This window comes from Coenobita brevimanus, chromosome 47 (genome assembly GCF_032717465.1).
Source record: "Coenobita brevimanus isolate Jiangsu-jjx chromosome 47, ASM3271746v2, whole genome shotgun sequence".
Taxonomy (NCBI): domain Eukaryota; kingdom Metazoa; phylum Arthropoda; class Malacostraca; order Decapoda; family Coenobitidae; genus Coenobita; species Coenobita brevimanus.
The window spans coordinates 16,300,787-16,323,482 of record NC_137000.1 but is presented as its reverse complement, the minus strand read 5'-3'; the positions used below and the strand labels follow the sequence as shown (position 1 = coordinate 16,323,482).

General features: G+C 44.7%; 1 protein-coding gene across 1 annotated transcript in view; it reads left to right on the top strand.

The window, feature by feature from the left end:
* The window catches only part of LOC145399096 (uncharacterized), a 244,747-nt gene that overhangs the window by 57,196 nt on the left and 164,855 nt on the right, over window positions 1–22,696 (top strand). The window lies entirely within an intron of this gene.

Genomic DNA, 22,696 nt, shown 5'->3' with positions numbered 1-22,696 from the left:
GGTTGTAACGGTGGTGGGTGGTGACTGTGGTTGTAACGGTGGTTGGTGGTGACTGTGGTTGTAATGGTGGTGGGAGGTGACTGTGGTTGTAATGATGGTGGGTGGTGACTGTGGTTGTAATGATGGTGGGTGGTGACTGTGGTTGTAACGGTGGTTGGTGGTGAGTGGTTGTAACTGTGGTTGGTGGTGACTGTGGTTGTAACTGTGGTTGGTGGTGACTGGTTGTAACTGTGGTTGGTGGTGACTGGTTGTAGTGGTGGTAGTTAGCAACGCCGAAGATGTATTTGCTGTGACAAGTTGGTTTCTATAACTATATCATATATTGTACTTATATATCTATGAATGCAAATACTTTGCCAGTGTCTAATTCGATTTAGATCAAAGGTGGCCCATGCATTGTGTATCGGTCTAGTGAAGGTGATTCATTTTTGGCGTAAATTAATAAAAGGTCAGAAATCATGGCCAGGGTTGCAGGCACAGCGACTTGTTTTTTTTTTTCTTCTTTTTTTTTTTTTAATGCAACCCAGATTTTAACATGTGCCAGAGAAATTGTCAGTTTCTTTAATTTTTCTTTGTTAAAGTTTCAAAATACCAAAAATGGATTGTGTAAATGCCAAAAATTAGTCTGAGTGCCTGACAGCTCTGGTCCTGGCTCAAAGTTAAAATTCGGGATCCGGCGTTATCTCGTGCATGCCTTATTCAGCTTGGATCAAAACTGGTACATTCATTGTGTATCGGTCTGGGAAGAAGAGGGTTTGATACTGGTGTACATCGTTCATGGGTCAAGGTTGAAAGGCATGAGTCAGATTCGAAGTTTTACTGATATAGGTGGGGCTTTATCTCATGAAATCCCGATCTTGATAATTCCTGATCTGATTTGCTTCAAAACTACGCTCTGTATAGGAATGCCAAGAAGTTATTCGATCTTGGCTCCAAGCGATCTTATGTCAAGGTCGTGGATCAAGGTCAAGGTTCGGGCGTGGCTTTGTTGTGCTCTTTGAGCGCCCTTTTTCTCGTTGTGGTTAAATCAGTGACTGGTGGACGCTGCGATTGTAATGATGGTTGGACCCTGTGGTGATTGTTGTGGGGATGCTGTTCATCTCTTCGGTACGATTAGCTCCATTTTATTCTGTTCTAATCGCTAGAAGTTATATTCACGCTCAAGGCAGATCTATTGTTGTGAGGGAATTATAAACATCCTAAACACACTCACTGTAAAGAGGTATTTTATTCTCACTACTACCAGATTATCCAGTAAAGGAGAATTCTAGTAGTAAAGGACTGCATGCTGTTTTGGGAATATAATTGGTGTGAAGGTGATTGTCATGATCGTGATGGTTGTTGTGGTGGTGATGGTGGTTGCTGCTGTGATGGTAACTGTTGATGTTGTGGTGGTGATTGTAGTTGTTATGGTGGTGCTTGTTGCTGTTGTGATTATGAACGTGCTGTTTTGTTGGTGATGGTGATGACTGGTTGTTGTTGCTGTGGTGAATGTGATTATTCCTGTGACGATTGTGGTGGTTGTTCTGCTGGTGAGTGTACAGTAGTTGTTGCTGTTGTCGAGATGATAATTGATTATTGTTTTAGTGGTGATTGTAGTGTTTGTTTTGGTGGCGATGGCGGTGGTTATTGTTTTGATGGCGATATTGGATGTTGCGGTGATTGTCGTTGTTGTTGTGGTGGCGACTATGGTTGTTTTGCTATGATGATTATGATTATGGATTGTGCTTGTTGTGGTGGTGGTGCCGTGCTATTAATACTGCTGTAGGGATTGTGGTTGGTGCAGACACACATCACCACTGCAGCTGTAAAAGGTGTTGGGATGGTACATAGGCGTGACGTTTCTTTTTCGATATCCACATCCAGACCTACTGCAATGAGGTGCTGTGAGTTCAAGCCAACGCGTTCTCGTTGGTTGACAAATGTATACAAAGTGACAAATTGCAAGATGCTACTTGGTCAGTTCACTACCATGTCCATTGCAACTGGTCGGGATATGGAAATGCTAAAAGGAAATGTCATAGTTGTGAGACTACCTCAAAATTTTATATCTACAATGGTGGAGCAGGGCTTGGAGTCTCCCCATAAAGGTGTTTGACCGGCCTAGTGATATCTTGCAAAGGACACGATGGTAATGATTGTGGCTGCGATGTAATTAACTCCTGTACGATAACGCGTTTTTTTTTTTTTCTTTTTGTCTGACTACCCCAGACGATTTTAATTTTCTGTAAGAAGATTGATGGAGGTCACAGGATTAAAAACTACCTTCATTAGCCCATCCATTACGATGTGCATAATCTTTTTTCATTCTGAGTTACACCAGAAAAGTATATTTTGCTTAGGAAAGATCTCGAAGAATTAACAGGTTAATATTGTGTTAGGTGCTGTGTGTGACGGGGGGGCTATTGTCATGACGGTGGCTGTTGTGGTGATTGTGGCTGGGACGTTATTAATCCTGCTGTAAGTGTAGGGACTATGCTGGGTGTGGGGTTAATTATCCTGATGGTCCTGATTGTAGACTCTGTTAATACTGCTACAGAGGTCGTGGTTGGTGTGGAAATAATTGTCATGATGGGGGTGGCTATTGTGGCTGTGGCGCTACGATTATTACTTTACGGACTGTGGTTAGTGTGAGGAGTAATTAGTCTGATGATGGCTGTTGTGATGGTGGTAGCAGTTGCCATTTTTAACGCAATTACCGCTACTTAAAGTGTAAAATTTTGCGAGGAGGCAATTATCAAGATGATGGCTGTCATTGTGGTGATTGTAGTTTTGATTCTGTTAGCAGCATACATACGTTTTTAACACCGCTGTAGGGGCTGAGATTGGTATGAGGCACAGAACCTGTTCGGTGGTGGTGGTGGTGGTGATGATTGTGGTTGTTAAGCTACTGATACCGCTACAATGGTTGTGGCTGAAGCGAAAGCTATTGTCTTGACGGTAATTCTTTTGTCAATTGTGGTTGGTGTGATGGTGACTGTGCTTGTTACGCTACTGATACCCTTACAGCGGTGGTGGTTGAAGTAAAATTATTGTCATGATGTGGTAATTCTTTTGGTTGTGGTGCTTGGTGTGGTGATATTTATTGTGGGAGCTGTGGTAGTGGTGATGGTTGCAGTGCTGATGACGGCTATTGTTGGGATGATAGTGATGATTCTTGTGCTGGTGATGATGGTAGACATTGATGAGCTGGTGATCACTGTGGTTGCTGTAATGGTTGTTGTGGTCTGATGATAATGGATATTGGTGTGGTGGTAGTGCCTGTAGTAGTTGTGGTAGTGGTGATGGTGCTGGATATTAGTGTAGTGCTAATAACAATAGATGCAGTTCTAGTGACGGCTGTGGGTGTGATGGTGGTGACTGTGTGTTGCGGGAGTGGTTATGTTGGTCATCGCAGTGGTAGTACTAATGACTTATTGCTGTGATAGTAATAATTGTGGTTACTGTGATAGTGGTGACTGTGGTTGTTGTTGCACTGGTGGTCATTGAGGTTGCTGTGGTGGTGGTGTGGTGATGGCCGTGTTGGGGTGTTAGTTACTGTAATCTCGTTGTTGACCCATCCACAGTGCTAATATGGCTGGCTTGGCTCAGATGGGTGCAGGGGATGTGAGTCTGCACTGTTTTCACACAATTACGCTTTTGGAGGAGTCTCTCTCTCTCTCTCTCTCTCTCTCTCTCTCTCTCTCTCTCTCTCTATATATATATATATATATATATATATATATATATATATATATATATATATATATATATATATATATATATTTCTCTTGCTTCTGTTCGCTCCCTATTCCTTTTCTTTATGTTTTCCCTTCTCTTTGCATCTGCTTCTTGTCCTTCTCCTTTTCTTCATCTCCTCTGTCTGTCTCATATTATTCTTGTGTGTAATTCTCTCTCTCTCTCTCTCTCTCTCTCTCTCTCTTCATCTTCTCCACGTATTCTTTCCCGGCTTCGTTCCTTCATTTAATATTTCTGTCCTTACTCTTTTCACAACGTTTCTTTCATCTTTTCAGCCTGTGGTTATTTTTTTCTCTCTCGCTTTCTTGTGATGATGGGAGTTACTAGTAGTTGTGGTGCTATTGGTGGTGGTGGTTGTAGTGCTAGTGGTAGCGGTGGTGGTTGTGGTGCTAGTGGTGGTGATAGTGCTTGTGGTGCTAGTGGTATTGGTGATAGTGGTTGTGGTGTTAGTGTTGGTGGTGACAGAGCTTGTGGTGCTAGTGGTATTGGTGATAGCGGTTGTGGTGCTAGTGGTGGTGATGACAGACCTTGTGGTGCTAGTGGTATTGGTGATAGCGGTTGTGGTGCTAGTGGTGGTGGTGACAGAGCTTGTGGTGTTAGTGGTACCGGTGATAGTTTTTTTTTTTTTTATGTGTCCGACTCTGGGCATAGGCTTCACAGCCTGCTATCAAGGCCTAGCAGTCCTCCTACATACCATACACCTCTACATGTCACCACTTCGGCGCTAACACCCACCGTCCATATTAAATACATGTTAGGGCTGTCTCATACAGGATTGGTGTATTGGTATTAGCGGGGGTATTTTTACGATATGTCGGCGGGTCTTCTAGTAAATCAGTAAAGCCTGATTTTATGAAATTCAAATCCTTAAACTGTTCCCTGCCCCAGCCGGGATTCGAACCTGGGTCCGTAAGGACTGCAGGCCACCTCTCTACCGATTGAGCCACCGCCTCCCCGTTGGTGATGTGTGAGTGGTGGCAATAGGGATAATGGTTGTGGCGTTTGTGGTAGTGGTGGTGGTGATAGTTGCTGTGGTGTTAGTGGTGCTGGTGATAAAGGTTGTGGTGTTAGTGGTGCTGGTGATAAAGATTGTGGTGTTAGTGGTGCTGGTGATAGTGGTGGTGGTGATAGTGGTGGTGGTGATAGTGGCTGTGGTGCTATTGATGGTGGAAATGGTGTTTGTGGTGCTGCTGGGGGTGGTGATAGTGGTTGTGGAGTCAGTGATATTGGTGATAGTGGTTGTGGTGCTAGTGGTGATGGTAATAGTGGTGATGTGATAGTGGTGGTTGTGATAGAGGTTGTGGTGTTAGTGGTGATGGTGATGTTGGTTGTGGTGCTAGTGGCGATGGTTATATTTGTGGTGTTAGTGGTGGTGGTGACAGTGACTGTGGTGTTAGTGATGGCTGTGGTAGTTGTGGCTAGTGGTGGCTGTGATAGTGATTGTGGTGTTGGTGGTGGTGGCGATGGTGACGGTGGTTATAGTGGTTGTGGTATTAGTGGTGGTTAATAGTAGTTGTGGTGTTAGTGACTTTGGTGATAGTGGTTATGGTGTCAGTAGCGACAATGATAGTGGTGGTGGTGATGGTTGTTGTGGTGAGTGACTGTGGTGTCAGTGGTGATGTTGGTGGTTATGGAGTTAGTGGTGATGGTGATAGTGGTGGTGGTGATAATGGTGGTGGTGATGGTGGTTGTGGTGTTTGTGGTGACTGAGTGACTGCAGTGGTGGTGGTGGTGTGAGCTGTTGTGGTCGTTTTATTTGTGGTGATGATGTGAGGTGTGGTTGTTGTTGGAGGTATCAGGACAACTGCCCCCTGGACAAGCGGCCCCCGGACAACTGCCCCCTGGACAATCGCCTCTGTAGGACAGGAGTAGACTGTAGCACCAGTCGAGCAGGGCAGTACTCCCGAGGCGGATGGAAAGCTGATGACAGGGAGTGCTGGAGCTCCCGTTTCATCAGCCCTCAAGACTAGTTCATGACCATCCCCCTTCGCTGAACTTTTTCAGTGTGACATTTACACAGAGAGTAGGCCAGCAGCTCTCCATTACAAATTTCTCTATCTACATCTAACTACATGCACAGTACACACTATACATCCTTTTCCAAAATTCAAAAAAAAAAATAATAATAATCATGGCGTCTCAACACTCAGCCTCGGAGTCCCCAGGGGGGGGACCATAAATGCCCCCACCTTCCGCCCCTCTTCCGGTGACGACTTGAGCTGCCTGGAACCACTGTCTGACTCACTTCTTCTTCATTTCTGCAACATTCGTGGCCTTTCCTCTAACTTTCTCTCTGTTGAGCACCACCTCTCCTCCTCTAAACCTCACCTTCTCTTTCTGACTGAGACTCAGCTGTCTGAGGCAACTGACACCAAACCCATTTCTGTATCTTCCTACTTTCTCTATACTCATTTCAAAGCCAAAGGTGGATGTTGTGTATATATACGCAATGACTTATCTTGCTCTCGTGTTCCTGAACTCGATTCTTCTGAATTCTCTACTCTCTGGCTTCGGCTTTCCTGTCATTCTCTGACTAAATATATCTGTGCTGTTTACTTATCCCCTAATTCTACTATCAAAAATTCTTCGACTATCTTACTTCTACGATGGAACACATTCTGTCCATTTCTCCTTTCTCTGAAATCTCCATTTTAGGAGATTTCAATGTTCACCACCACCTTTGGCTCTCCTCTCCTTTCAATGATCCACCTGGTGAACAAGCCTACATCTTTTCTATCCTTAACGACCTAGAGCAGATTGTACAACACCCTACCCGTATCCCAGACAGCCTTGGAGAGAGCTCCAACATACTTGATCTCTTCCTTACAAGTATTCCTTCTGCTTACACTGTTAATCTTTTCTCTCCGTTGGGCTCCTCCGATCACAACCTTATTACCTTAACCTGTCCTGTCACTCCGGTACGGCCTGTAGACCCTCCAGGGAAACGTCGTCGATGGCATTTTGGAGCCGTGGATTGGGAGGCCCTCAGGCAGTACTTCTTTGATTTTCCCTGGAATGATTATTGCTTCCATGGCCGGGAACCATCTGAGTGTGCCTTGTTCATTACTGAGGTTATTCTCTCGGGCATGGAAGAATACATTCCTTTCTTGTATCCTTTGTCTAACGCAAGAAAACCTTGGTTTAATCACGCTTGTTCTAATGCTGTCCGCAACAAGGAGAGGGCCTACAAAAGGTACCGGAGTCAACCCACCCCTGAATCACATCATATTTACATTTCTGCCCGGAATCGTGCTAAGTCTGTTCTTCGCTCTACTAAAAATAATTTCATCCATAATAAGTGCTCTCAACTCTCCAACTCGAATTCTTCCTGCTCCTTCTGGCACCTTGCCAAAAATCTTTCTAACAACTTTACCTCATCATCCTTCCCTCCTCTTTTCTACTCTGATGGTTCTGTAGCTATTTTTTCTCCTGATAAAGCAGTTCTCTTCACACAGACTTTCTCCTCCAATTCCACCTCAGACGATTCCGGTGTTGTTCCTCCATCACTTCCCCCCTCTGACTTCCTCATGGCTGACATTAAAATTTCTTCAGCTGATGTATTTTCTGCCATCACTGGCCTCAATACTAACAAGGCATATAGGCCTGATGTCCCTCCTGTTGTTCTCCAGAACTGTTCTTCTGTGCTTACACCCTGCCTAGGCAAACTCTTTCGCCTTTGTCTGTCAACTTGTACCTTTCGTTCTTGCTGGAAATTTGCTCTCATTCAGCCAGTCCCAAAGAAGGATGACCACTCCCAACCCTCCAATTATCGTCCAATTGCTTTAACGTCCTGTATTTCAAAAGTTTTTGAGTCAATTCTTAATAGAAAAATTTTAAGGCATCTTTCCTATCACAACCTTCTTTCTGATCGTCAGCACGGGTTCCGTCAGGGACGCTCCACTAGCGATCTTCTTACCTACCTTTCAGACTCTTGGTCATCCTCCTTTCCTGACTTTGGCGAAAGCTTTGCCATTGCACTTAACATCTCTAAGGCTTTTGATCGAGTCTGGCATAAATCTTTAATTTCCAAACTGCCCTCTTACGGTTTCTATCCTTCTATCTGTGCCTTCATCACTAGCTTCCTTTCTGGTCATTCTATAGCCGCTGTTATAGACGGCCATCGTTCTTCTCCTAGATCTACCAACAGTGTTGTTCCTCAGGGCTCTGTCCTATCACCAACTCTCTTCCTTTTATTCATCAATGTCCTTCTAAGCTGTACATCTAACCCTATCCACTCATACGCTGATGACTCCACCCTTCACCTTTCCATTCGGTTCCTGCATCGCCCATCTCAGCAGTTACTTCAACAAACAAGGGATGAGGCTATGGCACATCTAATGTCTGACTTGGCTCGTATCTCTGACTGGGGTAAAAATAATGTGGTTGTTTTTAATGCATCTAAGACTCAGTTCTTACACCTATGAACCCGACAAAATCTTCCACAGGTATACCCACTAATGTTTAATGATATTCAGCTTAATCCTGCATCATCCTTGAACATGCTTGGGGTTTCATTTACTCGAGACTTATCTTGGAAAGATCATATTACATCTCTTGTAAAATCTGCTTCCAAGAGATTAGGTGTGCTAAGCCGACTCCGTTCTTTCTTTACCCCTGCACAATTGTTGGCTCTATACAGGGGTTTTATCCGCCCCTGTGTGGAGTACAACTCTCATGTGTGGGGAGGCTCCCCACATAGAGCTCTTCTCAATAGGGTGGAGTCAAAGGCTTTTCGTCTCATTAACTCTCCTCCTCTTACTGACTCCCTTCAACCTCTGTCTCTTTGCCGCACTGTTGCATCTTTATCTCTTTTCTATCGCTACTCTAATGGTCACAGCTCCTCTGAACTGTCTGCATGCATTCCTCCACCTCTACGACGGGCTCGTAGCACCCGTCTAGCAGCAAACTCTCATCCCTTTTCTGTCCAACTCTCTAATGCAAGAGTTAACCGTTACTTCCAGTCTTTCATTAATGCAACAGTTCAACTCTGGAACTGTCTCCCTCTGTCTGTATTTCCGGCTGCCAATGATCTCCAGTCTTTCGAACGCAGTATGTCCAGGCATTTCGAAATGATCGGATCTTGAAATTGGCTTTCTATTGTATTTTGTTTTTTCTCTTGGAGGGAACTGTTATTGCGGGCTTATGGCCTTTGGTTCCTTCTTCCTCGCATAAAAAAAAAAAAATGCCCCAGGACAACTGCCCATCCCCCCCGGGCAATTACCTCCCGCTAAAGATTAGGTTAGGTTAGGTTAGGCTAGGTCAGGTTAAGTTAGGCTGGATTAGGTTAGGTTAGGTTAGGTTAGACATTTGCGACCATCAGGTGATATTTTGTGGGGACAATTGTCTGCGGGGCAGTTGTCCAGGGGGCAATTGTCCAGGGGGCAGTTGTCATAGAACCGTTGTTGGAGTGGTGAGGGTGTGAGTGGTAGTTGTTACCTTGGTGGTGTGAGTGGTTGTGGCTGTGGTGGTAGTGGTGTGAGTGATTGTGGTTTTCATGGTGGTGGTGTGAGTAGATGTGGCTGTGATGATGGTTAAGGGGCTATGGTGTGGGTAGTGTGAATGGTTATTGTGGTGTGTGTGTGTGTGTGTGTGTGTGTGTGTGTGTGTGTGTGTGTGTGTGTAGGTGTGTATAGTTATAATTGTGGTGGTGGTGGTGGTGGTGGTGGTGATGGTGGTGGTGGTGTGTGCATGTCTGTGTCTGGGAGCTTTTGGTGGTGGTGGTGGTGGTGGTGTGTGCATGTCTGTGTCTGGGAGCTTTTGGTGGTGGTGGTGGTGATGGTGTGTGTGTGGCCATGGTTGTGGTGGTAGTGGTGGTAGTAGTGTGAATGGTTTTGGCTGTAGCGTTGGTCATGAGAATTACTGTGGTTGTTGTGGTGTGAGTGGATGTAACGGTGGTGATAGTGTGAATGGTTGTGATTGTTGGTGGTGATGATTTTAATGATTGTGGTTTTGATATTAGTGGTGTGAGTGGTGGTTGTGGTGGTGGTGGTGGTGTGAGTGGTTGCTTTTATGATGGTGGTGTGAGTGGTGGTGATAGGGTGCGACATTTGTGTAGGTGAAACGGCGAAATTCTGAATGGTTGTATTGGTGGAGAGAGAGAGAGAGAGAGAGAGAGAGACAGACAGACAGACAGACAGACAGAGAGGTTACTGACTAAGACATTAAATAAACGCTTGTCCATTTGCCCAGTGTTCTAACTTCATAATGAGCTAATAAAACTGAATGTCAAAGGTCAGAGTCACGGCTGAATATTGAACCAAGAGACTGTAGCCTCTCACCCTACACTCAATCCTCAGCACCCCTCACGCTCTCCATCCACTCTCCATAATTTGGACACACTCCATACACCCTCCGCTCTCTCTATACTCTCTCCACACACTCTTCAAACCCCACAATCTCCACACGCTCTTCACATACCACACTCTCTCCACATTTCCCACCCACACATTCTCTACAGTCTCTCCACACGTTCTCCATACACTCTCCACACTGTCCACACAATGCTGAACTCACTAATTATTCTTTTCACAACTCCACACCCCTCACACACCCTCCACATAGTCCCACACCTTCACATAAACACAGATACCGAACAATCCCACTTTCTCCACGCACTCTTCAGTCTCTAGTAGTCCCAGTCACACTCCACACATCCCTGTCTTTTACTCGGCACACAGAACTGGCCCATACATTCAGCATAATCACCCAGGATCTGGACATTCTCTCTCTCTTATCACAATCCCACAGTCGCTATGCATCGACACACCATCTAATACGCATAACACGCTTTTCTTACACTCTCACCCCATCCACAATCCCAGACCCTCCACATATGTTCACAAACTACCACGTATCCCGGATAATCTCAGATCCCCACAGATATTGACACACCTTTCCATACGTCACAGACTCACACACCTCCCACATCTTCACACACACTTCGGACATATCACACAATTCCATTCACCACACACCACTTTACATATTCCCACATTTTGTTCACTTTCTCATACTTTTCACATTCCAGTTAGTTGCTCTTCTCACAGTTCCCACGCACCTTTTATTCGCTCTATCTCACCTTTCATAATTCACCTAAACTCTGTCTGCCAGTTCTTATAAGATAGAAAATTCAAGACAGTTTTGATTCATTATAGTTCCTCTTCTTTTGTCTTTTCGTTTCTTCACTCGTCAGGCCGCCACATAATTCCGTACGCCAATCCTCTTCTCTTCAGCCACTAACAATCTAGTCCTTCCTTTATCAAGCATTCTTGGAGTCTCTCAATCGTGATATTTCCCTAATAATCTTATTCATTGTAGATACGTGGCACCTTGCTTTTATCCCGTAGAGCTCTTGTTCAAGTACTTCACGACTCCTCTTTCTTACATCTTTTGTAATAACGAAGAGATTCTGATATCCTACGTTGCATCCCCACTCTCTTACCACTGTCTTGTCGTTCCCCTTTGCCCCGCGACTCGGGAATCAGCCAGTGATCTTAGTCGCTCATTTGTACAACTAATTATCTCGTGAGCAATCTACCTCAGTCCATGTTTCCCGCTCATTGCGTCATCTGCGCTCACACTGGGTCCAGGCAGCTCCACTCATATAGATCTTCACCCCTAATACCCGCTCTATTCTTCATTTCTAATTATTGACTCACGTCTGGCTTATTTTCCCCACTTTGCTCATATTCTGAGTACACACACACACACACACACACACACACACACACACACACACACACACACACACACACACACACACACAGCCACACCTCAGCCACTGCACGGGTGCAACTGCAGTTCTGAGCCTGCTTAAAGTGGATAGCCGGAGGAGAGGACGTCAGGCTGCTGTGCTGTGCTGATGGTGTGGTGGTGCTGTGGTGTGGCTGTGGTGGTAGGACGTTATGATGGTGCTGCGGTAGTGTTGTGGTGACGCTGTGGTGCTGTGATGATGGTGTTGTGATGCTGTGATGTTGTGGTGCTGTGGTGGTGGTGGTGTGGTATTCCGATGACATGGTATTATGGGCCTACTGTGGTGCTGTGATGGTGTTGTGATACTGTGGCGGTGTTGTGGTGTTGTGCTATGATGACGCTGTAGTGGTGCTGCAGTTTCGGTGTGTTGTGGTGTTGGTGTGGTGCTGTGGTACAGTGATGGTTTTGTGGTGTTCTGGTGCTGCAGTGGTGTTGTGCTGTTGTGTTGTGATGGTGTCGTGGTGCTGTGGTGGGGTTGTGTTGTTGTGGTGCTGAGGTGGTGTTGTGTTCATGTGCTTGTGGTGCTCGGGTGGCATTGTGGTGCTGTGATCTTGCTGCGATGCCGTGGTCGTGTTACGGTGCTGTGATGGTGTTGTGATGCTGTGATGATGTTGTGGTGCTGTGATGATGTGACGGTGTTGTGATGATGTGGTCGTGTTATTGTGCTGTGGTGGTGTTGTGATGCTGTGATCTGATAAGATGCTAAGATGGTGTTGTGGTATTGTGATGGTGCTGTGGTGCTATGGTGGTGTTGTGGTGCCGTGGTGATGTTGTGTGTTGTAGTAGTGGGTTGGTGATCTGATGATGTGGTATTGTGGCGGTACTTTGATGGTGTTTTGGTGCTATAGTAGTGTTGTGGTGCAATTGTACAATGATGGTGTTTTGGAGTTGTGATGCTGCGATGGTGTTCTGGCGTGTTGATGGTGGTGTGATGCTGTGCTGGTGTTGTGATGTTGTTGTGCTGGTGTTGTGGTGCTATGGTGGTGTGATGGTGTTGTGGTGTTATGGTGTTGTTGTGCTGTGGTGGTGTCGTGGTACAGTGATTGTTTTGTGGTATTGTAGTGCTGCGGTGGTGTTGTGGTGTTTTGATGGTGTTGTGGTGCCGTGGTGGTGTTATGGTGCTGTTGTGCTATGATTATGTTGTTGTGGTGCTGTGTTGTTCATGTTGTGGTGGGTTTGTGTTATGGTTCGGTGGTAGTGCAATAGTTTCTGTTGTGGTGTTGTGGTGCTGTGATGTTGTGGTACTGGGTGTTGTGATGGTGTTGCGGTGCTGTGGTGGTGGTGTTGTGCTGTGGTGCTGTGATGGTGCTGTTGTGTTTTGGTGTTGTGATGGTGCTGTTGTGCTGAGAATCTGTTTTGGTGTTGTGGTGGTGTTGTGGGGATGTTGTACTGCGATGGTGTTGCGATGTCATGGTGTTGCTGTTGTGTTATGAGGGTGTTGTGGTGCTGTGGTGGTACTTTGGTGCCGTGGTGTTGTGATGCTGGTGTGGTGGTGTTGTAGTGCTATTGTGCTGTGATGGTATTCCGGTGCAGTGATGGTGTTGTGATGCTGGGGTGGTGTTGTGTGGTGGTGGTGTGGTTCTGTGATGCAGTTGTGGTGTTGTGGTTCTGTGGTGGAGTTGTGGTGTTGTGATTTGGTGGTGTTGTGTTTTGGTGGTGTTGTGGTGCTATGGTCTGTAGTGGTGTTGTAATGCTGTGGTGGTACCGTGATGGTAATGTGATGCTGTGATGTGTTTTGGTGCTGTGGTGGTGCTCTTGTGATGCTATGATGGCAATATAGTGTTGCGTAGTGGGTGAAGTTGTGTGCTGTGTGATGTTATGCACTGAGGTGGTTTGATAGTGTATGGTGCTGTGTTGTGTGATGGTGTTGTGGACCCTTCGTGGTGATCTGGTGATGTGTGATTTCGTGTTGTTCTGTGTGGTATAATGGTGGTGTTGTGGTGGCGTTTCATGGTGTTGTGGTGATGATGTGATGGTGTGGCAATGTGTGTTACGGTCGTGGTGTGGTGGTGGTCTGTGTTGATATGTGTGGCTATGGTTGTGTGTTGTACTGTATGGTGTTTTGGTGATGTGTTATGTTGTGGTGCTTTGCTTTGCTGTGATGCTGTGTAATGCTATGATGTTTGTGATGGATGTGATGGTTGATGCTGTGTGTGTAATGCTATGATGTTTGTGATGGATGTGATGGTTGATGTGCTGTGTGACGATGAGTGATGCTGTGGTGTTGTGATGGTGTGTGCTGCTGTGGGCATTTGTGCAGCCGTGATGTTGTGGTGGTGAAGTGTTGTGCTGTGGTGTTTGTGATGCTGTGGTAATTGGTGATGTTGTGGTAATGAAGTAGCGGGGTGGTGCCATGGATGGTGCGTGACCCTGCAGTGATGCAGGGTAACATTAGTGTGTGGTGTTGTGGTAGTGTGTGGTGTTATGGAGGTGCTACTGTTGTGTTGTTGTATGTGACTATCTAGTAGTGTTGTGGTGTTGTAGTGCTGTGGTGATGAACACACGAAACGGGGATAACGACAATAAGCCTGCTTATCCATACGAGGCAGGTACTGTGTGAATTTAAACACCATGAACGACTAAGAAAAGTACAGTAAAGGACAAGGCTCTCTCCCCCTCAGCCTTCGTGCCTCAGAACCAGACCCTTCGGCTGAAACTGACAGGAATAAATAAGAAGGACCACCATGCAGTATGCAAAATCTGAGTACGAAAATTTACAAGATAGAACGAAACAAAAATCTTTTTCTACTCGGATAACCTTGTATTGGGAATAAATGATTGACATTTGTAGTCTTTGTGTTACTCATAGTTTGTGCATTACTAGCAACAAGTGGCCAGAGAACAGGAAAATAATAGCCTCCTCAACGGTATATATCTATATCTATATCTATATCTATCTATCTATCTATCTATCTATCAATCTATATATCTATCTATATCTATCTATCTATCTATCTATATATATATTATATATATATATATATATATATATATATATATATATATATATATATATATATATATATATATATATATCGTAATTTAAGGTGACCAGAAATTAATCGTGTAATGCAATTATAGCCTCACTAGAAGAGTGGTGGTGTCGGCCTGTATGGTGTTATGGTGCCGTGATGTGGTGCGCTGTTGGTGTGTGGTGCTGTGTAGCGTTTAGATGTATTGCTGTGTGATGTAGATATGGTGATTTTGGTGGCGTGTTACGCTGTGATGTTCGTATTGTGATTTGGTGATGTTATGGACTATGGTCAATTCATACATGTGGTGCAGTGGAGTGGTGATATGGCGTAATGGTGTGGTGCCGTTGTTTGGTGTGTGGTGTAGTGAAGTGGTGGCGCTGTGGTGTGGTTCAATATAAGAGTAATGTGGTAATGTGTCATAGTGAGTTGTAGCGCAGTGTGATGATACAGTGTGTGGTGATGGAATGGTATTATGCTTCCATCTAGCAGTGAAACAGTATTATATAACATACTGTAATTCTACCTCCAAATACCAGAGTGTGACCAGAGTGTTTAGGTGCTATAGTGAAGCTGTAAGTTTAGTGACAGTACAGTGGAGGTGATAAAATGCTTAAGTCAAATTAATCAAGCTGGGTTCTTTTCTTGTCTATCTGTCTATCTATATACCTAGGCTGCTTCCCCATGGAAAGAGTGGTAGCCGAGACAGGACGACACACTCCCAATTTACTCATCCATTCAAACACATTCATTCGCATCTTAACTCAAAGGGGAGAAGGGACAGATCCTCACCACACCACACCGCACGAGGGTCAATTGCGCAGTGCGATCAGTGACATCCGCAGCAAGGCCCGACAGCAGGGCTGGTTTACCCCTTTTCTTGTGCCACTGATTAAGCTGATGATATGGCTGGAGCTCAGAGGTGTGAAGGTGTGACGTGGTTTGGTGTGATGTGGTTATGATGAGTAGCAGTTGTGGTGTGGTGTGAGTGTGGTATGATGTGGTTGTGGTATGATATGTTGTGATTGTGGTGTGATATGATGTGGTTGTAGTGAGATGTATTTACAGTACAATATGGCTATGGTTTGATTTGGTTGTGATATGGTCTGGCTTTGGTATGATGTGGCTGTGTATGATGTGGATCTCTATGATGTGGGTGTGGTGTAGTGTGGTTTTGTAATGGTATGTATGGTGTATGGTGCATATGATTTAGTGTGGTGGTATGATGAAATTGTGATATGGTATGGTAACATGATGTAGTTGTGGTAAGGTGTGCCAGTGTAGTGTGGTTGTGGTAAGGTGTGCTTGTGTAGTGTGGTTGTGGTATGGTGTGGTTGTCATACAGTTTGGTTATACCCTGGTGTGACACTACCACCGTGACACCACACCCACAAAGCCTCCCTTCTTTTCTTTGCCTCTAGCTTAAAGGTGTGCTGTGATGGCCGCTGTGGTGAGGATAGAGCGCAGAGGCGAGTGTGATGGCGCGCTGTGGTGGTGATGTAGTGTGATGGTGTGGTGTAATGTGACAGTGTGGTACATTGTGATGATGTGGTGTGATGTAATAATGTTGTGCTATACTAGTATGGTGATGTGGTGTAGTGTAGTGTGGTGGCGTGGTTTAGTGTGGTGATGTGGCAGTGTAGTGGTTTGGTATACTGCAGTTGTGTAATGGTGTGGCGTGTTGTGATGATATGGTGTAGTGTGATTCAGTGTGGTGGTGGTGTGGAGTATTATGGTGCTATGATGGTGTTATGTAGTCTGGTGGTGTGAGGCAGTGTTGATGGGCTGTGCTGCTTTGGTTTAGTGTGGCAGTGTGTTAGTGTGATTTATTATGGTAGTATGGTGTGGTGTGGTGATATGGTGTAATGTGGTGGTGTGGTGTAGTTTGTTGTTGTTGTTGTTGTTTTAACTGTCTGGCCAAGCAGACCCGTCGACCACAGGTAAGCAACTGCATCTACGCGGCCGTCTACAGCAGTGGTTCTCAGCGTGGTCCATATGGTCCCCTGAGGAGCCATGCCATGTTTCAAGGGGTCCACATGGGACAAAATGGAACATAAGGGGGTCACAGTAGGTTCTGAGGTGGCCATCCAAAGCCAGCTGCCAGGCGTATGATCATGTATTCATAATCCTTACATTTCATCCTCCGTGATAAATTCAGCAGCCTACATACTGAAAGTTAATGTAATATTAAATATATATCTTACTGGAGAAAAAAGATATTTATATATTTAATGAAATGTTATACTCATGAGAAACAAATCGGAATGTTATAAATGCTTTGAGGTGACAAATCTTGGTACCCAGGACAGCTTCAAGCAACGTGAGGTTACTTGTTAAACTAACAGTGACTATGAGGGTGCCACAAAGGAGGCTCAGACGTGGACCATAAGCAAAGAAAATGTTGAGACACCCTGACCTACAGGAACACTGCAGTACATACACCGTGTAGCCATGCGTTCCCTTGTGGTAAAGAGTGCCTCACCAGGGTCGGACCAGGGTCCTTCCCACGGCGAGGTGCAGTGTGTTGGAGTAGTGTGGTGGTGTGGTGCGTTGTAATGGCACTGTGTAGTATTGTGTGTAATGCACTGTAATCGTATGGTGCAATGTACTGGTGTGGTGTAATGTGATGATGTGGTGAGACCCTCTGAGGAATGGCGTAGCATAGTGTGACAATTGTGTAGAGTGGTGCTATGGTAATGTGTGGTGATATAGAGATTGGAATGTGTGGTGATATACAGCACTCTTGTATGTGTAGTTAAGTGTGATAGCGTTGTGGTCCATTACGATAAGAATGAAACATGATGCAGTGTGGTGGAGTGGTGTGATGCTATGGTGTGGTAGAATGTGATATATAGTGGCAGTATGGTATAGTGTGGTGGGTGGCTGAATGACCTGGGGACTTATTTGCCTTCACTCTGAGCCTCCTTAATCTCTACCGTCTGGAGAGAGAGAGAGAAAGAGAGAGAGAATATGTGTGTGTGTGTGTGTGTGTGTGTGTGTGTGTGTGTGTGTGTGTGTGTGTGTCTGTGTCTGTGTGTGTGCTAACAGTATAACTCAAGCAGTTTCCATCGGATTTTAACCAAACTCAGTAGAATGACTAAGGTTTTGTCAAAAGGTTAATCCACTGTATTTAGTACAATACTTCACAGATCAAGGCTAAATAAATATAGGCTTTGTCCGTCTTGGAGAAAAGTTGATTGAAAGGTTCGGAGTAAGGCAAGGATGAAAGAATTCGATTTTGGTCCAATCACAGGTCAAGATCAAAGGGAAAGGCCAATTGTTCAAGCGTATAACTGAAACAAATATTGTTTAATTTTGACCACACTCGGTGGAAGAAGTGAAAGTCAGCCAAGGATGGAGATTCAGTTTTGAGAACAATAGGTCACAGGTCAAGATTACAGGACAAAGTCATTCAGTTTTGATCCGACTTTGACCAAATTTGGCGGAAGTGTTAAGGGTTAAGCAAGAATGACGTGAGTCAATTTCGAGAGCAATCGGTATAAGATCCAGATGACAGGGCAAAGTCAAATGCTCAGTCCTTAGACCAACTGTTAGGCCCAAGTATTGCCTCTCTGGGTGCTCCTTTTTGTTTTTTTACTTTATCTCGCCTCTTGTTCGGGTGCTGCCTCTCTTTCTTCTTCCATCCACCGAAGTCTCGCTCAGTCCTGTAGACACTTTCACTCTTCTCTCACTTCGTATTGCCAAAGCGTGTCAGGGAATTTTTTTATTCCATTACAACAACCTCCCCAAGAACATCCTTCACGAATCCGTTCATTAGTCCGTCAATCTCTCGTTATCACTCCACATGACCTTGAAATTTGTACGCATTGATGTTTCTAACCTGACTTGCTCATAATCAGCAACGCCCGCATTTCACTACTGCGCGGCAATTTAGGCATTCGTGTACTCTCAAGCAATGCAATCATCACACTCCCTCCTACTCTGCTGTTTCACATTACTCTTCTCAGTATCCCTGACACGACTTTCTTATTGTACCTTTTCTTCACTTCACTCTCCGTTTGAAAATAATTATTCATAGCATTACCTGGACACTTGCAACCCCACATTTTATCCACCGCTGCACCATCTAATCTCATACCACAAATCATCGTTTTCAAGTACAAGCTCTGACACTGATTAATTAGAGCACTATTTAGAGATAAGGCCTTTATTTTCTTTAGCGTAACGTTTCTCCAGTTCATGACTTCGTCTGAAATGAGCGAAATGGCCCGCTTAAGAAAATGAAAACCCTTATCTCTAAATGGCGTCGTTTTTCATAACCAGTTTGTCAGGCACACCAGCCCTTGTAATAGCAGTGAAATTGCAATTAGTAACTTTTAAATTACGTTTTTCACACACATGCTACCAACTTTTTGTATCAGTCTGTATAATTTTTTACTCATTACCTCCATACTTCAGACAACATAATTATGATGACGTGACAGCCGTGCGTCAGGCCAACATTGGAGATCAGCCTCTCACTCAACACATCATTCACTTTCACAGCTGATTTTGTTCCATCGTATGTACTCTGGATTACTTTTAATAACCTTCTTTATGCTCCATCACTCCGAAAACTGCCTACGTGTCTACTCGGTCACAGGATGTTTTCTCCAGATCCATAAATACTGCATACAACCTTTAAATCCACCCTAAATGTTGCGCCGCTAGACATCATAATCCAAATATTTGAGATTATAGATATGTGTGTGTGTGTGTGTGTGTGTGTGTGTGTGTGTGTGTGTGTGTGTGTGTGTGTGTTTTATCCTCTAAATGTTTATGCGACAAAAAGAAAGGATTTGCCACAGGCTTTCGTATGTTTTTTCCTTTACACTGCGTCTTTTCCGACAGCCATTGTTCTACATGTTTTGTTGCAGTGACAACCCCAGTATCGTGCACTCGTGTAATAGGCGTGTGGGGGGAGGGGCTGGGGTGTCTAGTTATGTTAATGTGGGTGTATAGGGCTGGGTGTCGCATCAAGTGTGGTAATATGGGAGACGCTGAGGATATGGTGTCATGGTGCTGTGATCTTGTGTACCATGATGAGGGGCACTGGTGGTGGGATGTTAGGGAGGGGTGATATTGCTTGTGTGGACTGGTGGTGTGGTGGTGAAGGAGTGTCTTAGTGTGGGAGAATGTGAGAGGATGGTCGACTGTGGTAATGGAAGGGAGCGTGGTGATATGTGGTGTCTTGTGGAAGTGTGCTATGATGTACTGAGCAATAGAGATGTGTAAAGTGAAAGCGAAGTGTGATTATATGGTAGTGTGATGCTATGGAAAAGGTATGCATGACGATGCACGTGATAAATATTTTACACTTATTTTAACTTGGCAGTTGCTGGAATGGTTTCCCTCCTCCAAGCGTTATGAAGTAAGTTTATAGAGAAAAAAAATATACACGGGTATTTGTGTTTGTGAGGAGAAGCCAAGAACTTTGAAGGTTTGAAAGCTGAGTAAGTGTGTTGGTATGCAGTGGAAATGTGGTGGATGAAGTGTGGTGAAGTGTGATGGTGTAGGATAATGATGTAAGTAAATGTGGCGATGTGTTGGTGTGTTATAGTGTGCAGTAGAGGGGATGTGGTTGTGTGTGATGGTGTGCAGTAAAGGGAATGTGGTGACGTGTGATGGTGTCCAGTAGACGGAGTGTGGTGACGTGTAACGGTGTGCAGTGGAGGGAGTGTGGTGACGTGTAATGTTGTGCAGTAGAGGGAGTGTGGTGACGTGTGATGGTGTGCAGTAGAGGGAGTGTGGTGGTGTGTGATGGTGTGCAGTAAAGGGAGTGCAGTGACGTGTGATGGTGTGCAGTAAAGAGAGTGTGGTGGCGTGTGATGCTGTGCAGTAGAGGGAGTGCGGTGGTGTGTGATGGCGCGCAATGTGATGGCGTGCAGTGTGATGGCGTGCAGTGTGATGGTGTGGGCTAATGATATTATTAAGAGAGGCGATGTGGATAAGGTGCGGTGGGTGTGCGTGACAAGCAGCGGTACCTCACCCAGCCAGCGAGTGCCGTGCTTGAAAACAAAGGTGGACGCTTATAAATCCCACACGCGATCATCTTAACTGGCAAGGCACAGACGGAAGTAGCTGGGAAGAAGGGCAGGAAGAAAGTATGGGAGGGATGTAAAGTTAGCAGGAAGATGAGAAGAACAAAAACGGTGTAAAATGACCACGGCAAGCAGCGGGAAAGGATTGCAAAGAGGAAGAAAGGAAGGAAGGAAGATGGAGGTTTTGGTTTAGTAGAAAAATGGGAAAGACAATTCTGTACAAAAGGAAGATGGCAAAGATCTAAGACGGAGTGCAGAAGGAAAGGTAGGAAGGAAAGGACATAGGGTTAGCAGAAATATAGGAGGGAGTATGCAGCTCCATGCATTCCTTTTCCATGGCATGATAATACCGTGACAACACTAAAAAGTAAAGCAAAACAAAAGCTTATCTATGGGCTGTCAGGGAGATGAGAAGGAAACATCAGTTGGCAAGGTGGTGACAGGGAGTTAGGAACAACTGAATCGCATCCTGTGAGTCAGTAAGGAGGATAGGAAAGAAGCAGCGATTTAAGAGACCTTGGCAGGAAACTAGGAAGAAAGAAAGGTGAACTGTGGATTGGCAGACATCAGGTACTATAATACAGATTCATTAGGACTATAGCAAGTTGGAAAGAGATGAAAGTTTTGATAAAAAGGAAAGAAAAATGAAATTACAAGAACACCACTGAAAAAAGACGAAAACTGATGTATGACAACCAGAAGAAAAGAGAAACAAGTAAAGGAAGGAAGGATGAGGAGGCAAGGAGAAAGGGAAAAGAAGGGAAAATATTAAAAGAAAAAAATTAAGGAAAAGAGGAAGACGTTACGATGTATTAAAAAGAAAAACAGAGAACTGTAAGAATAATAGCATACACACACACACACACACACACACACACACACACACACATATATATATATATATATATATATATATATATATATTTGTTTCACTCACAGACACACGGGTCGACCTTCGACCTTGCCTGGCTACCTTGAGTAATGACACTGGTCTCAAAACTGACGCACTACCTTCTTGCCTTACCTTCAGATTTTCTCCCATGTTTGGTATGCTTTAGATAAAAATTCTTTAAGATGACTTTGCCTGGTTAATCTTTGATCATTTGCCATGACATTGACCTTCAACTTGTTTTTCTCAAGAACAACAGATTTACTCATCGACTGACCCTCAAACCTTCGAGCTATTCAAAAGACAACACCTGCTCTCGCTCTGCTAGTCCTGCGTGTTAATGAGAAGAAAAGAGGGGAAGGGAAGAGTGAGCAGGAATAAAAGGAATGAAGAGAGACAGCAAAGAAAAAGACAAAAGTGGGCAAAAGAAGAGAAGGAAGAGAATAAATGAAGAGGAGAAATTTTAGGAGAAGCCGTGAAGCGAGAGAGAAACGATGCAATATAGAATGGGAGGAGGAGGAACGGAAGAAAGGGAAAATAAATGATTTTCTCTCTCTCTCTCTCTCTCTCTCTCTCTCTCTCTCTCTCTCTCTCTCTCTCTCTCTCTCTCTCTCTCTCTCTCTCTCTCTCTCTCTCTTTCTCTCTCTCTCTCTCTCTCAATATAGAATGGGAGGAGGAGGAACGGAAGAAGGGGAAAATAAATGATTCTCTCTCTCTCTCTCTCTCTCTCTGGGAGAGAGAGAGAGAGAGAGAATCGATGTGGCTGTGCGTATGAGATAAATGAACAAAGGCAGAGAGACGGACAGAGACAAAGGGATAGACTGATAGATAGATAGATAGATAGATAAACGGATAGTCAGACAGACAGATAGACGTATATGGATAGATGGATAGATACACATAGTTAAGATACATATAATCATACACACACACACACACACACACACACACACACACACACACACACACACACATACACACAGAGGAAGAAATATATATAAGAAAGTCAAGTTCATTTTTTTGGCCAGAAAGTGCCACAAGCCGCCCCTCTCTTGCCTCCTGGCCACGGTCGGACAATGGCCAGTTGTTGGTTCTGCCGTTGTGAGGACGCGAGACCGAATCCTTAAGGGGATCTGAGAGAGAGAGAGAGAGAGAGAGAATTCGAGTGTTTGAGAAATGACCTCCCAGGAAAAAGTCAACAAAGGAGGGTACAGAGGAAACACTATCAGTTATTCAGGCCATACAAACAACACGACCTCGGCCACAAGGTCTTTTATCTGTCTCTTTTTCAGTGTGTCTTTCAC